Here is a 15,190-nt window from a genome sequence, read left to right as displayed (position 1 = left end):
AGGTAGTAGATGTACGTACAACAACACAGGAGACTCCATAAAAGTACTACCCTAGTTGAAACAATGCCTAGAATCAGGACTTTTAAAATGCAAATTATAGGACTCACTGGTCAACAAAAGACTTATCTCTGCAAAGAAGATGTTGTATGATAGTTAAAGCAGAGGATTAATGAAAGATAAGATGAACCATGTCACAACTGACATTTGCTTTGCCACCTCTCCCCACCTCAATTTCTTCATTATCAGAATCAAGATAACCTACCATGCACAGTTATTAGGAGAAATAAGTCATGCCATGCTCGTGAAATCAGTTTGCAAAACAAAAAGGGTTTATGTAAGTGTCATTGTTATCATTATAGTGAGTGAGAGAAGTTACCAACTTTGGGTATCATTCCAATAAAATGTACATAGGACGGGAGTTTGGGGGGTTGGAGAGAGTACGGGAGGCACTGGCCACGTTGTGGAAAACACTGGGGCCAGAAGCCAAAGGGTGAAAGTTGGAGTCAGGATGAAGGCTCAGGAGACAATAATAGCCTCCCACAGAGTGGTGTGAAGGAAACAAAGCAAGTAAGACATACATACTAAAATTTATTTGCAGAAACATAAAAATTTGTATTTGCATAGGAACTTATCCTTTAGAGAGTGTTTGCCAGAGACGCAAGCATTGTCATTGAAGCTCAGCCTTTTTAGCACAATGTCAAATAAGATATTTGCCCACACATGCTTTTGCCAAAGTACAGACAGGCAGGAGTCTATGAAGAGAAATGCCTCAGGTTGTTTGCTTTTGACAGGCTCAACTTAACCTACTCCTCCAAATTAGATTTGTTTTTCCTCCTCACTGTCTCCTATTAAATCTCATGTCTGTCCTACTTTGGGAGAGTCCAATCAGTAATGGATAGTAATTGTGATGTCGTCCTGAAAATATTATCTACCCCAGCAAAAGTATATAATTTATTGCGTCTATTGTATACCAGATACTTTACATATGCATTACCATTCAATCCATGCAAGTTATGGGTGATAACATTTTACAGGGGAGAACACAAAGGATTGAATAGCATACTCAAAGTCAAACAACTAGGACATTCTCCCTGTACTGTGTGAATGGTTCCACTGTCAAGGCTGTTTAGCAGAAAAGAGAAGCTGTGAGACTTTAGGTTCTACCCAAGTGATTCTTTAGCCAAAAACTTTGAGTAAAACTTTCTGAGCTTGGTGATAGCAGGATTTAGAGTACTGAACTCTAGAGAGACAAGGGACAGGTCAGAGGTCCTCTCACACCCCCTTTACATATGAAGTTCAGTGATGTATTAGGGAAAAGTAGCACTGGATTATCCTGATCTAGCAATATAAAACCATATAACCACTTGAAAGAGAACGATAAATGTGCCCCAATGCCTCTAAGGCTCCTTTCTCCTTGTATTCCATAAATCCTTCGTTTTCAGCATACTGTTCTAATTTTCCAAACCTAAAGGTAACTATGTCTCATTATTTAAAAATAATACAATTTTTGCTAATTCCCTCAGCCCTAGAAATGACATGAAATTACTCTTGTCGGTTTCAGGAACTCTTTTATTCAAAAACAAACCACAGCAATCCCCCATCCTTGTAACAGATAACACTATGCTGAGGCATTTCTGCAGTCCGCCCCAGGGTTTGGGTGTGCTTCCCTCGCCCCCGAATATCCCAAGATCAAAACAGTACCTGGGAAATGGTTGCTTTAAAGGTCTCTCTGAAAATTTCATGCTTCTCAGCCATATTACATAAGTTAGTTATTATTCAATGAAACTTCAGTGAGAATCCTCAGCTACCATCGCTTCTCCCCTCCTCCACCAGACACCCCTAATTCCAGAGCTCCTTCAGCAGAAAGATGCTGCAGACATTGAGACCAAGACTACCTTTTGGAGAGCTGAACCAAACCTGGAGAACTGAGCTAGCCTTTGGGAATTCAGCTCATAGCAGAAAGCAGAGTAAGAGACAGGATTCCACATATCTGCCCACCTCTTCAGGCAGCTGTGCATCTTTTCTCTCCACTCTGCCCCCTTTGTACAGCCACAAGTGAAACACGTCCAGACTTTAGACTGGCCCTACCCTTACAACCAGGACGTAAGTCATAGCAGAAGGCTGCAATCATACACTGCATTGATTACTGCACTAATGCACTCCCCAGTGCGTCTGTGGTGCTCCACACACTCAGTTCAGTGGAATCTGTATCCCAGCAGAATTTAACGGTACATTTTCCAGCCCACTCCTTATGCTTTTCCTAAGCCTGACTCCTTCTCGGGTTCCACCTATGCTTTTGGCTCATGAGTGTTTTCCACAAGATCAAATGGACTTCCAGACATCAAAAATGAGGTTTGAGACAGATGGTCCCAGTTTTTTTGGACTGTTTTTACGCAGGTACTTTGGTCTGTCAACAAACTCAGAATGCCAGGGACTCCTTCCAGAATGATCCCATTGTCCTTTTCTGCTCCAACAATCCAAGAAAAGAGAATTTTCCTTCTTTGTGCATCAAAATAACCCAGAGAGGTTGTTAAAAATACACCTTCCCAAGGCCTGTCCCAAGCTTACTGAGCCAGAATATCCAGGAGTAGAAACCAGGGATGTCTGTTTTAACAAGCTGACTTGTAATCCTAGTGAAAATGCAGATTTGAGAAACATCGCTATGGCCTAAATTAGTAATATGAAAATCTGAAATCAGGGTGCTAAATACCTTCTTTCCAACTTAGATCTTTCCTAGAATATAGAATTGTCCTAAAAGATGACAGTTTCCTTTCAGAGAGCTCCAAGATTACACTTTCAGGCAAATCAACTGAGAGGAGGTAGATTCCCACTTAGACCCTAATCCTGGTCCTACAGAGATGAAAACATAAACAATTTCCTCCCTTTTCCCACCTTCCTTCACTCTGAACAAGAGCTGGCTGATTACAAATATGGTTGCTTTATTAATAAGAATCATATCCTATGTTAGTGTTTGCTTTTTTACAATGAAATGACAGGATTAGTCGAACAGTTATTTTTAGAGGATTTAATGTCTTCATTTCCACAGAGGACTATATCTCCACTTTAATGGCAAATATGCTGCACCCAAACACCTTGGGACTAAGATCTCTGGGGTGAAAGTCCATAAAGTTAATAGGACACTGAGCACAACTGATAAATAGCTAACAGTGTGACCTGTAGCCAGTCCAAACCTGAACACATAACAATAGCTTTCACTTTACTCTGAGCCTCAATAGAGAGGAAGTTCAAAGCCAGTTAGCCACTAATGGGAAATTCATGCTCACTTTCAACATCCCCTGGTTTTCCCTTTTTTACTTCCATAGTTGTAAGTTGAGTTTCTATACGCAAGCAGACAGCCCTGGGTAAGCCCAGTTGAAATAAAGCCAACGAACCAGGTCATACAGATACAGATGCATAGTGACTGATAAAAGGTTGGAGAGAACTTCAAGTGACCACACAAAATAGAATCATCAGCTTCTCATGAAAATGGGAGAGTAGTTGATCAAAATTTTTCCAAAAAATCAAAAAAAGATAAATGGAGAATGGATTTGTATAAATTATTAAAGTGCTCAGGGAATAATACAGTAAAAACTTTCTTCATTGATGCATTCAGCAAATGTATATTGAGCACCCACAATATGGTCAGCACTATGTTAGGCACTGAGAATTCAAAGGTGAATAAGAGACAGACTTGGCCTCAAAGAGCTGTGTTTCTAGTAAGTGGAGACAAATATGTGAGCATTGGTGTGCAATAAGGGACTATGGGTGTTATGGCAGATGGGTGGTAGGTAACTATGGAGACAAAAAAGGGAATAGTCCAGTGGTCTTTGGGAAAGTAAGAGACAGCCTTCAATATATAGTCTTCCATAATTAGTAGGTGTTCACATAGCAGATGAAGTGAAGAAAGGCATTCAGGGCAACATGCACAAAAGCATAAAGACAAAATATATGGCACATTCACAAAATGTCAAATTTTGGGACAACTGGAACATCGCAGAGTGCAAGGAACAAGACCCCATAAGGATGACTCTGAAGAAGTAAGCAGGGGCCTCATGAAGAGCTCTGAATGGCATGCCAAGGTCCTGAGGCTCAATGGGGTCCCATTGAAGAGCGGTAAGTGTTGGAGTCTTAGAAAGTTCTCTCTGGGTGAAATGTAGAGATGAAATATAAGCAAAGAAGCATTAGAGGTATGGAAATCAGTGTGGAGGCCATTGCAATGATCTAGACAAGATCATGAAGGCTGAATTAAAGCAGGGATAGTGAAATAGAGATGCATACACATGTTAAGAGCTACTAAGAGAGTAGCAATAATAGGCTACTGACAAAAATTCAAATGACTTACTGTCTCTTTTTATTCTTTTTTTACTTATTTTTTTTTTTAGAGAGAGTGTGTGTGCAAGCAGGGGACAGGGGCAGAGAGAGAGAGAAACTTAAGCAGACTCTATACTCAGCATAGAGCCCAACACGAGGCTTGATCCCACGACCCTGGAATCATGACCTGAGCCGAAATCAAGGGTCAGAAGCTTAATCTACTGAGTCACCCAGGTACCCCACTCTTTTATTCTTTTTTTGACTTTTAAAAAGACTTCTTTATTTTATTTTGACTCTTAAAAGTAGTCAAGTTATTTACTTAAATGATTCCATGGGGCATAAATTCCATGTGAGGCATCTGTCTAAACTCAATTTCATTTCTCTGATAGAGTACACAGGAGCGCTACCGAGCAGAAAGACAGCTGAAATATAAACAAGGCAGGATGGAAAAGAAAAGAAGAGCCCAGGGTAATGTAAGATACTCAATTCTCAGTAGTTGCCAGAGGTCAAAGATTGAGAGTAGAATTTGACTACAAATTTGTGGGGGGAGTGGACAGGGAACAGATAAAATTGTTCTATATCTTGACTATTGTGGTAGTTACATGACTCTTTACTTTTGTAAAAAATTCCTAGACCTAGACACCAAAAAGAATGAATTTCTCAGAAGAGCAAAATGAGAAGGGAAACCTACTTACTCTTGTATATGCATTCATTCATTCAACGAATACACATTTTCAACAAATAGCACATACTTCATGCCAGAAACCGTTACATGTTAGACACATGGTGAGAAATCGGCCCCATGGGGCCTGCAGCACAGTGGAAAAGATATCTGTTAAATAAATATTTCTGTAAATTCAGTTACAGATGTGATAGAAAAAAATAAAGGGCAACATATTATGAAAGCATACAACAAACTTCCCTGAAGTGGTGATATTAAAGCTAAACGCAAGGGGGCACCTGGGTGGCTCAGTCAATTAAGTGTCCAACTTCGGCTCAGGTCATGATCTCACGGTTTGTGGGTTCAAGCCCTACATCGGGCTTTGCACTGACAGTGCAGATCCTGTTTGGGATTCTCTCTCCCTTTCTCTCTGTCCCCCGCTTCACTGCTCTCTCTCTCTCTCTCTCCTCAAAGTGAATAAATAAACTTAAAAAAATTTTTTCTTAACAAAAAATAAAGTCTTAAGAACAGCATCTAGAATATTAAGTATTCAATAATAGTAAGTTATTATTATTACTACTACTCCTCTTTATTTGTAAACACTCTTTATTAGAGAGAAGAGATGGCTGTTAGACTTGATTTTTAGAAAGAACATAGAGGAACTACACTCCACCTCACCAAATTAACTGCCTATGAATGGGACCAGAGTCCTAAACCATAAGATGGGACTCATGTGGACTAAAAATGTTTTTTCAGCCCAAAAAGAAACTTTGAGGCTCCTCCTTGCTAAATCCATATCTGTTTACTTAATTTAATCCTTAAAATCATATCATGTTAGGGGCGTCTGGGTGGCTCAGTTGATTGAGCATGTGACTTCAGCTCAAGTCTCACAGTTCATGAGTTCAAGCCCAGCATTGGACTCTGATCTCAGCACAGAGCCCGCTTTGGATTCTCGCCACCCCCCCCCCCCGCTTTCTCTCAAAAATAAACATTAAAATTTTTTTTAATTAAAAAAAATTTTTAAAGCATATCATGCAATCTTTCACATGTGATGGAACAACTGGTATTGAGCTGAGCCTTCTGCCATAACTAACAAAATTGGAGACAATTTATGAGGCAATTTTTTAAGCATTGGACAACAGGAAACACAACACTATGACCCCTGACAGAGGAGAAATTCATAAGGTAAGCTCCATGATTTCCCTGGATCTCTACCTGGGCACAGTTATCCAACCACAACATAGCAAGCTAGAATCCAAGCAGAGCACAGTTGTCCTGCTGAGCTGAAGAGGCAGAGATCAGAGTGCAGGGAAACTGAAGCAGTAATAATCTGTAGGGCAAGGCACCAGAAAGTTAAAGGAGGGATATCGAGGGTAAAGAGAAGGGAGAAGCTCAGAAGTTGTGCAGAAGTTGCCCAATAAATCCCTGGCTCAAGGCTAAGATGCACATGCCTATGACCAGACTCCCTAAGGCTTACAGTAACTATGGAGAGCGATTACCACAGAGACAAGAGTAGGATAGAGATACTAACCAAACAGTGCTAGTAGACATGGAAGTTCTGGCCAAGCCAGAGTGGCAAGACCTTGTTATCAATTTATTATACCACACATCTATCTGAGATACAAGAAAAAATTAGAACCATCCTCTAGGGTAAGGTCCATTTCAGGCCCACCCTAACAAAGTCTAAAACAAAGCGTTTAAAAGATCTGCAGTAAAAACTGAATTCAGAGGTTGAGACCTGCCAAGATAGAGGGTGTTGGGAAATATATTGAGCTTTCCAAAGATGTACCCTAGCAAAGCATAAAGTCAAGCCAACAGAAGCACAAGGTAATCAATCAGTAAATGAGCTGCCTAACAGAAGAAAAGGTAACGCTTCTCAAAGAAAAATAACAAAAGTCTAGAACCTATACAATGCATCAATTAATGTCTAGTACACAATAAGAAAAATTACTAGGCAAACATGACCCATAGTCAAGGGAAAAGCACCAGTCCCAACATTACTAAGATGAGGTACTTAGAAGACAAGGACTTTAAAGCAGCTGCTATAAATATGGTTCAAATAATTAAACTGTGGGTATTCAAAGAATTTTTAAAAATATGAACTTAATGAATAAAAATATAGGGAATCTCAGCAGGGAAATGTAAACTGTAAAAAGAACTAAATTGAAATTCTAGACTGAAAAGTACAATGCCAAAAAAATTAATGGCACATCAGACATGGGAGAAAAATGTCCCTGATGAACTTGAACATAGGAAGACAGATCTATAGAAATTATCCAAACTAATGAATAGAGAGAAAATAGATTGAAGATAAGCAAACAGATCCAAAAAGACCTATAGGAAATAGAAAATGGTCAAAATATATGTAATTAGAGATTTAGAAAGTAAAGATGAAAATGGAGCTAAATAGACTTGTTTACAGAAATGACAAAAAGACAAACCACAGACTGGGAGAAGTTTTTGTAACATGTTTATCTGACAATGGACTCAGAGCTAGAATATATTTTAAAGCTTTTACAACTCAATAATAATAATACAGAAAATCTATTTTTTTTTTATTTAAAAAAATTTTTTTTCAACGTTTATTTATTTTTGGGACAGAGAGAGACAGAGCATGAACGGGGGAGGGGCAGAGAGAGAGGGAGACACAGAATCGGAAACAGGCTCCAGGCTCTGAGCCATCAGCCCAGAGCCTGACGCGGGGCTCGAACTCACGGACCGCGAGATCGTGACCTGGCTGAAGTCGGACGCTTAACCGACTGCGCCCCCCAGGCGCCCCAAGAAAATCTATTTTTTAATGGGCAGAAGACTTGAAAGACACTGCACCAAAGAAGGTATATGAATGGCTAAAAAGTACAAGAAGAAATGTTCAGCATCATTAGTTACCAGGGAATTGCAAATCAAAGATACAATAAGATACCATTAGCAAGGGTAGCATATAGGGGCACCTGAGTGGCTCAGTCAGTTAAGGGTCCAACTTTGGCTCAGGTCATGATCTTTTGGTTTGTGAGTTCAAGCCCTGCATTGGGCTCTGTGCTGACAGCTCAGAGCCTGGAGTCTGCTTCCGATTCTGTGTCTCCCTCTCTCTTTGCCCTTCCCCCCACTCTCATTCTGTCTCTCACTCTCTCTCTCTCAAGAATAAATAAACAAAGAAAGAAAGAAAGAAAGAAAGAGAAAGAAGCTAGCACTTAAAAAAACTGACAATAGCAAGCACTGAGGAAGATAGACAATAGTGAGGTCTCCTCCACATTGTTACTGAAAGTGAAAATTGATACAACCACTTTGGAAACCAGCTTGACAGTTTCTTTTAAAGTTAAACATATGCTTATCATATGGACCAGCGACTCCATGCCTAGTCTCCATATGAAACAAAACCCTATCTCCACACAAAAACTGCTCATAGCAACTTTATTTATAAACAGTCAAGAATTGGAACAACCCCAATGTCCACCAATAGCCATTGTTGAATGGCTAACAAATTGTGCTATGAACACAATAAAATACTACCTAGCAATAAAAATATAACTACTAGTAAGTGCGACCATGTGGACGAATCTCAAAAACATCATGCTGAGTGAAAGAATCTGAATGCAAAAGAGCACAGTCTGTACGGTTCCATTTATATGGCGTGCAAGAGAGGCAAACTAATCTATAGTGACAGTGGTTGCCTGGAGCAGTGAATGGAAAGAGGGATTGCCTGCAAGAGGGTGTGTATAAGGAAACTACATGGTGTGATAAAAATGTGCTACATCTTGACTCTGGTGATGGTTATATGGGTGTATGCATTCATTGAACTATACACTTAAAATGTATACCTTTTGTTGTATATAAACTATAACCTCGCAAAGTTGATTTTTAAAAGGATAGTTGCCTAACTCTAAATTAGAAGCCTTATCTTCATCATCATTCTAAAATGAGTCATTCAGCGGTAAATTTTACAAGGAACAAGTTCTTTATGAGTCACACACAGGCACCCCAAATAAATGTCTAACCGTTTGTGTTATACACGCATGGCTGGGGAAATAGCTGCCCATAAACTAGCCCCTGCCCATCATCCCTGATACTGGGCTACAGAAGAAACTGTAGCTTCAGTTCTCATGTTCCTCAGCATCTTCATTAATTATTTGTTGACCAGTTCCTGTAATAAGTAAGTGTCTGCATTTATTTTATAAGTAAGTTCTACCATCTGAAATCTTGGCTGCTGCAGAGTTTAGGGGTACATTCCCTACAAAACCTGCCCCAGTCTCATACCAGAGGTAATCGTTAGTCCGGCTGCATAGTGAACCAACACTAATGCTTGTCAGATAAGCTATCCTAATTAACTTCCCTGCTCAAGGACCCTCTTAAAGCTTTTTTTGAAAACACAGGCAATAAGAAAACTAGGCTTTCCTCTCCTTGAAATTTTCCTATCTGCAGTCAGAGACTGATGGACAAAAAGCAAAGCATCCTGAACTCAGGGCACTTCTAGCCCATGAAATCACTAGATGCAAAGTCATTGCAAAGATGCAATGCCTCTTTGCATTGCAAAGATGAGTGCCTCCATCTACTTACAGATTTGGAGCCTTCCTAAGGCAGCAGGATGCTCACTTCAGCAGCACATATACTAAAATTGGAATGAAACAGAGAACATTAGTACGACCCCTGCACAAGGATGACACACAAAATCCTTAAAAAACAACAACAAAAAGAAAAAAAAAACATTCATAGAAAAAGAGAACAGATTTGTGTTTATCAGAGGAAGAGAGTGGGAGTTGGAGATATTGGATGAAGGTGGTCAAAAGTACAAGCTTCCAGTTAGAAGTAAGTACTGGTAATGTAATGCACACGATGTCTATAGTTAACACTGCTGTATGCTATACCTGAAAGTTACTAAGAGAGTCGATCCTAAGAGTTCTCACCACAAGGAAAAACAAAAAAATGTTGTGACTATATGAGGTGATGGATGTTAAGCTAAACTTACTGCAGCAACCATTTCACAATGCATAGATGTTAAGCCACTATGCTGCACACCTTAAACTTACATACAGTGTTGTATGTCAATTATATCTCAATAAACTGGGATAAACTGGGGAGAAAAGAATAGCAGGAAATGCATAAAATCTCACTATAAGCTAAAATCCTGTGTTATCTATGGTATTAGTTTTTCTCTGGTACAATTTGCGTAGCAAATTACCACAAACTTAGCATCTTAAAACAACATCCATTTGCTATCTTACAGTTTGGCAGGTCAGAAGGCTAAGTGACGTTGGCTGTATTCTCTGCATGGAGGATAACAAGGCCAAACCTCAGGAGCCACCTGGGCAGGACTGTAATCAGAAGGTTCTGGAGAAGAATCTGCTTCCAAGCTTATTCAGCCTGTTGGCAGGATTCAGTTCCTTGGGCAGGTCAGACAGAGATCCCATTTTCTTTCTGGCTATCTGGAAACTACCTGCACTCCTTGACTCATGGTCCTCCTTCCTCCACCATCAAAGCCCATAAGTGTAGGCTTAATCCTTCTCAGGCATAGAATCTCTCTGACTTCCTCTTCTATGACCAGCCAGAGAAAACTCTCTTCTTTTAAAGGGCTAATGTGATTAGACCAGGTGCATCTGGATAGTCTCCCCATCTTAAGGTCAACTGATTAGTAACCTTAATCACATCTGAAAAATAACTTTTGTTATGTAATATAATCACAGGAGTGACATCAAGGGCAGACACCATGAAGCCATCTTAAAATTCTGCCTAACATTCTGATGCTAGATTCTGTCCAGCACCACTGACCTTCTTTGTATCCCTAGGGATACCATTCACCCAAACATTTTAAAGTTGTCTTTAGGGGTGCCTGTGTGACTCAGTTGAGAATCCAACTTTTGATTTCTACTCAGCTCATGATCCAGGGTCTATGAGACCAAGCCAGATGTTGGTATCTATGCTGGGCATGGGGTCTGCTTAAGATTTTCTCTCTCTCTGAAGACCCTGGGTGGCTCAGTCAGTTAAGCATCTGACTTCAGCTCAGGTCATGATCTTGAGGTTCATGAGTTCAAGGCCCACATCAGGCTATGTGTTGACAGCTCAGAGCCTAGAGCCTGCTTCAGATTCTGTGTCCCCCCTGTCTCTCTGCCCATTCCCCCACTCACTTTCTGTCTCTCTCTCTCTCTCTTTCTCAAAAGTAAATAAACATTTTAAAAATTAAAAAAAAAGATTTTTCTCTCTCTCCTTCTGCTCCTCTCCCCTGCTCAAGCACACACACTCTCTCTAATAAAAATAAATAAATAATAAAATAAAAAAATAAATGAAGTCTTTAAAAACAAATGCTACTACTCAGTAATTCAGAGCCTACTTCCCAGATTACAGTAATTAAGACTGAGATACCATAAAAAATACCAGATTTAAAGTTGAAGGAACTATGTTTAAATCCCAAGGGTTCAGGGCAGAGAGAAATCAGGATGAGCTGGGAATAACTTCATAGAAGTGGCACCTGAGGAGAGCTTTCTAGGATGAAGAGAATTTGGGTAGGCAAGAGCATGAGCAAAGACAGGAACGAACAGGGCATCAGCTGAGTAGTGAGGAGACCCACCTGACAGCCTGAAATAATGGAAGGTCAGACAGATGGGGTAAACTAAAGAAAACATGGCTTTGTAAATCAGAAGAGTTTGCATTTGATTCAGTGAGCAACACTGAGCCTTTGAAAGCTTCTTAGGTTTCATAAGAGTATACTAGATAGTTAGAAATTGTTGGATTGGTGAGAAAAATAAGATTAGAGGAAGAGTAATTAGAAAGCTAGGAGAGACACAAATTGTTCATCTGTTAGAAATACATACTGACATTCTATGAGGAGTGGGGTGGGCTTTAACATCTTCAAGAAAAAAGTAAGGGGATTGAAATACAAATGGTAAAATGATTACAATGGATGAAGCTTCCTGATAGGTTCTCAGGGCTTCAATATACTATTCTACCTACTTCTGCATGTTTGAACGTTTCCATAATGAAATTTTTTTTAAGCCTATTGTGGTAATCAAGGAATGAAGTCATAAAAACCTAGACATGGCTGGTGGCAGGAAAATAGAAAAAGAAAGATGAATTCAACAAATATTTTGGCCTTGGTAACAGGTCATGATCTTGAGGTTCATGAGTTCATGATATAACAACTTCAGCTGAGGGAAGGGGAAAAAACGGACTCATTTATACAGTCTTGTAAATAAAATGTCTTAAAAAGGAACCTGTCAAACTGAGCTTTCAATGAAGTGCCTCATCATTGTGTATGATCAGAATGTGCATAGAAATTAATAATCTGTGTAAGTTAAGTTTCCACCTACAGATCTTTTTCTCTGTCTACTGCACCACGTGAAAAAACTGGAGAGATTTTTATTAAGTTTAGAGAGTCTGTTTAGAAAAAGCTGACTATTAAAAATATAGCTTTGTTTAGTCCATACAAAAAATAATTTTGTAAGGCCCAGAAGTGTCTCATTTATTTTTTTTATACATGGCAATATAGTATGTTAATTTTAAAGTTTTCCATGCGTTGAGTCCAGAAACTCATCTCTTTAAAAAATTACCCAGGTGGGGCACCTGGGTGGTTCAGTCAGTTGAGCCTCTGCTCATGATCTTAAACTCTGTGAGTTGGAGCGTCACGTCGGGCTCTGTGTTGACAGCTCAGAGCCTGGAGCCTGCTTCAGATTCTGTGTCTCCTCCTCTCTCTGCCCCTCCCTCTCTCATATTCACGCATGCTCTCTCTCTCTCTCAAAAATAAATATTAAAATAAAGTATATATTTAAAATATAAAATATATATAAATATAAAATATATAATATATAAATATATAATAATATATTAATATTATTATATTATATTATATATAAATATATATTTATAAATATATATTTATGTATTTATTATTTAATTTTATTTATTATTTTATTTATATATTATTTATATATATTTATTTATATTTATATTTATATATTTATAAATTTATAAACTTATAAATAAATTATAAAAATTTATTTATATAAATATATATTTATATATTTATATTTATATATATTATATGTTTTTATATATTATTATTTATATATTATTTTATATATAATTTAATATTGATTTAATTAATTTTATTTAATATTATTTAATTATATATAAAAATATATAAATTTATATATAATATATAAATATATAATAATATATATAAATATAAAATATATATATAATATAAAAATATAAAATAAAATAAAATCAAAAATAAATAAAGATTAAAAAATCTAAAAAAAAATTACCCAGGAATCTTTTGGGTACAAGCACCCAAAGTCCCAAATGCTTTCTTGTTTTCCGAAGTGATGTATTTGTAATTTTCTACAAAATTGCTATCCTGAAGATGAACATTTCTTATTTCCATATCTACAAGGGCCTAAAAAGGAGAATTTTTTGACAATTTTAATGTAATTTTAGAAGGAATACTTCTTGGGGCAAAAAAGGAGGAGAAAGGCTTTTCAAAGATGAATGAAAGTGATACCCAAAGTAAAAAAAATTATTCGGAGCCATTTCAGAAAGACAGGCCTAGATGGGCAGATTCCCACTGAGACAAATGCTCAATCTCAAACCCTAAGCCCCTGAAACGAGTTCACCTGCGGAGAAGCTGACCTTGAGGCCTTCCACGAGAGACAACTGAGGCAGCAGCCCGCACTCTTACACAAGCACCTGAAGCTGAAGACCTGCGGAGAGACTGGCTACAGATACAGAGAAAAGGCCATGTGCGTTAAGACCCCACGAATTGAGAAAATAAACAGTGATTTCAAACGTATGCTACAAATCAACTAAGGGATCTAATATTATTTCAGAATCTTAGATCTGTCCCTGTTGTCAAGCCCAAAGGTGCTAAGCTGTTCCCATAGGAGACATATGTTTCATTCAGGTACCAAGAGGTACCCAGAGCTATTGAAATCTCTACTTTCAATTAAATAACCAGAATCCTGCCACTTGAAAAAGTAATATCTAGACCTAAAACACTATATTGCAATGGATTTAGGCAAAGTGGGTCAGTATTTATTGTCTGAAACCATGGACCTCCTGGAGTTGATCTTTCACTTTCAAATGTCTGTGGTTTCCTGATTTTATCATTACAAGGTCAGATGTCAAAAATGAAGGCATGTAATTTATGATCATGTTGTTTTTTACATGGGCAGCTCTAGGTAGTGTGATCAAGGTAAAGAGTAGCAAATTTCTTCACATGTGTACCAGAGAACGGAATGACTGATGATAATCAAAGAAGCTTTGCTGTAAGTTTCAAAAAAAAAATTAAAGTTCTTTTAACCATTATAATAATTTTTTTAAGTTTACTTATTTGAGAGAGACAGAGACAATGTGAGTGGGGGAGGGGTGGAGAGAGAGAATTCCAAGCAAGCTCCTCACGCCAGCACAGAGCCCGACATGAGGCTCGAACTCCTGAAACCATGAGATCATGACCTGAGTCGAAACCAAGAGTCAGACGCTTAACTGACTGAGCCACCCAGGCGCCCCAAAAGTTATAATAATTTTTAAATTACAGATCAATAATGATTTTATCATTTCTACTAAAGTTTATCAACGTTAAATGAGTCTCCTGCTCAATGCCAGGTATTACAGCTAATAAATGAAATGGAGATGATGTATCCTCCATTAAGTCAATTTTGTATAAAAAATGCTCATAGATTCTGAAGACAAGACTACAGGATTGCTCAAAAAGAAGTATTCACCTTAATCATTTTGTGAAAAGAATAATGATAGGAGAAAAGATTACAAAGCCTCTTTCCCTGGTGTAGTAGGTTAAATGGTGGCTCCCAAGAAGACATGTCCACATCCTAACCCTCAGAACCTGTGAACATTACCTCATTTGGAAGAAGGGTCTTTGCACATGTAGTTAAGAATCTCAAGATGAAGTCATGCTGGATTACCCGGTGGGCCCTCAATCCAATGGCAAGTGTCCTTTAAGAGGCACACAGGAGAAAGCCATGTGAGATGGAGGCCGAGACTGGAGCGATGCCACCACCAGCCCAGGAACGCCTGCCTGGAGCTGCCAGAACCTGAACCAGGCAAGGACAGATTCTCCCCTAGAACCTTTGGAGGAAGCGTCGTCCTGCCAAAACCTTCATTTCAGAATTCTGGCCTCTACAACTGTGAGAGAATAAATTTCTCTCGATTTCAACCACCGGGTTTGTGGTAATTTGTTACATAGTCTTAGGAAACTAATGCACCTGAGGATTAAAA

The 15,190-nt window shown here is 38.5% G+C and overlaps 1 long non-coding RNA gene and 1 other non-coding gene across 2 annotated transcripts in view; one reads left to right on the top strand and one right to left on the bottom strand.

Moving 5' to 3' along the window:
- The window catches only part of LOC128315161 (uncharacterized), a 23,372-nt gene extending 8,182 nt beyond the window's left edge, over nt 1-15,190 (bottom strand). The window contains exons 1-2 of the long non-coding RNA XR_008297630.1: nt 13,589-15,190; nt 9,524-9,575 (exon numbers count right to left, since the gene is read on the bottom strand). This is a non-coding gene — a long non-coding RNA (uncharacterized LOC128315161). The remainder of the gene's footprint in view (nt 1-9,523; nt 9,576-13,588) is intronic.
- On the top strand, nt 9,552-9,658 carry LOC113604825 (U6 spliceosomal RNA). The gene has a single exon (XR_003426850.1). It is a non-coding gene; the product is annotated as a U6 spliceosomal RNA (small nuclear RNA).

This window comes from Acinonyx jubatus, chromosome C2 (genome assembly GCF_027475565.1).
Source record: "Acinonyx jubatus isolate Ajub_Pintada_27869175 chromosome C2, VMU_Ajub_asm_v1.0, whole genome shotgun sequence".
NCBI lineage: Eukaryota > Metazoa > Chordata > Mammalia > Carnivora > Felidae > Acinonyx > Acinonyx jubatus.
This window is presented reverse-complemented; position numbering and strand designations above follow the sequence as displayed.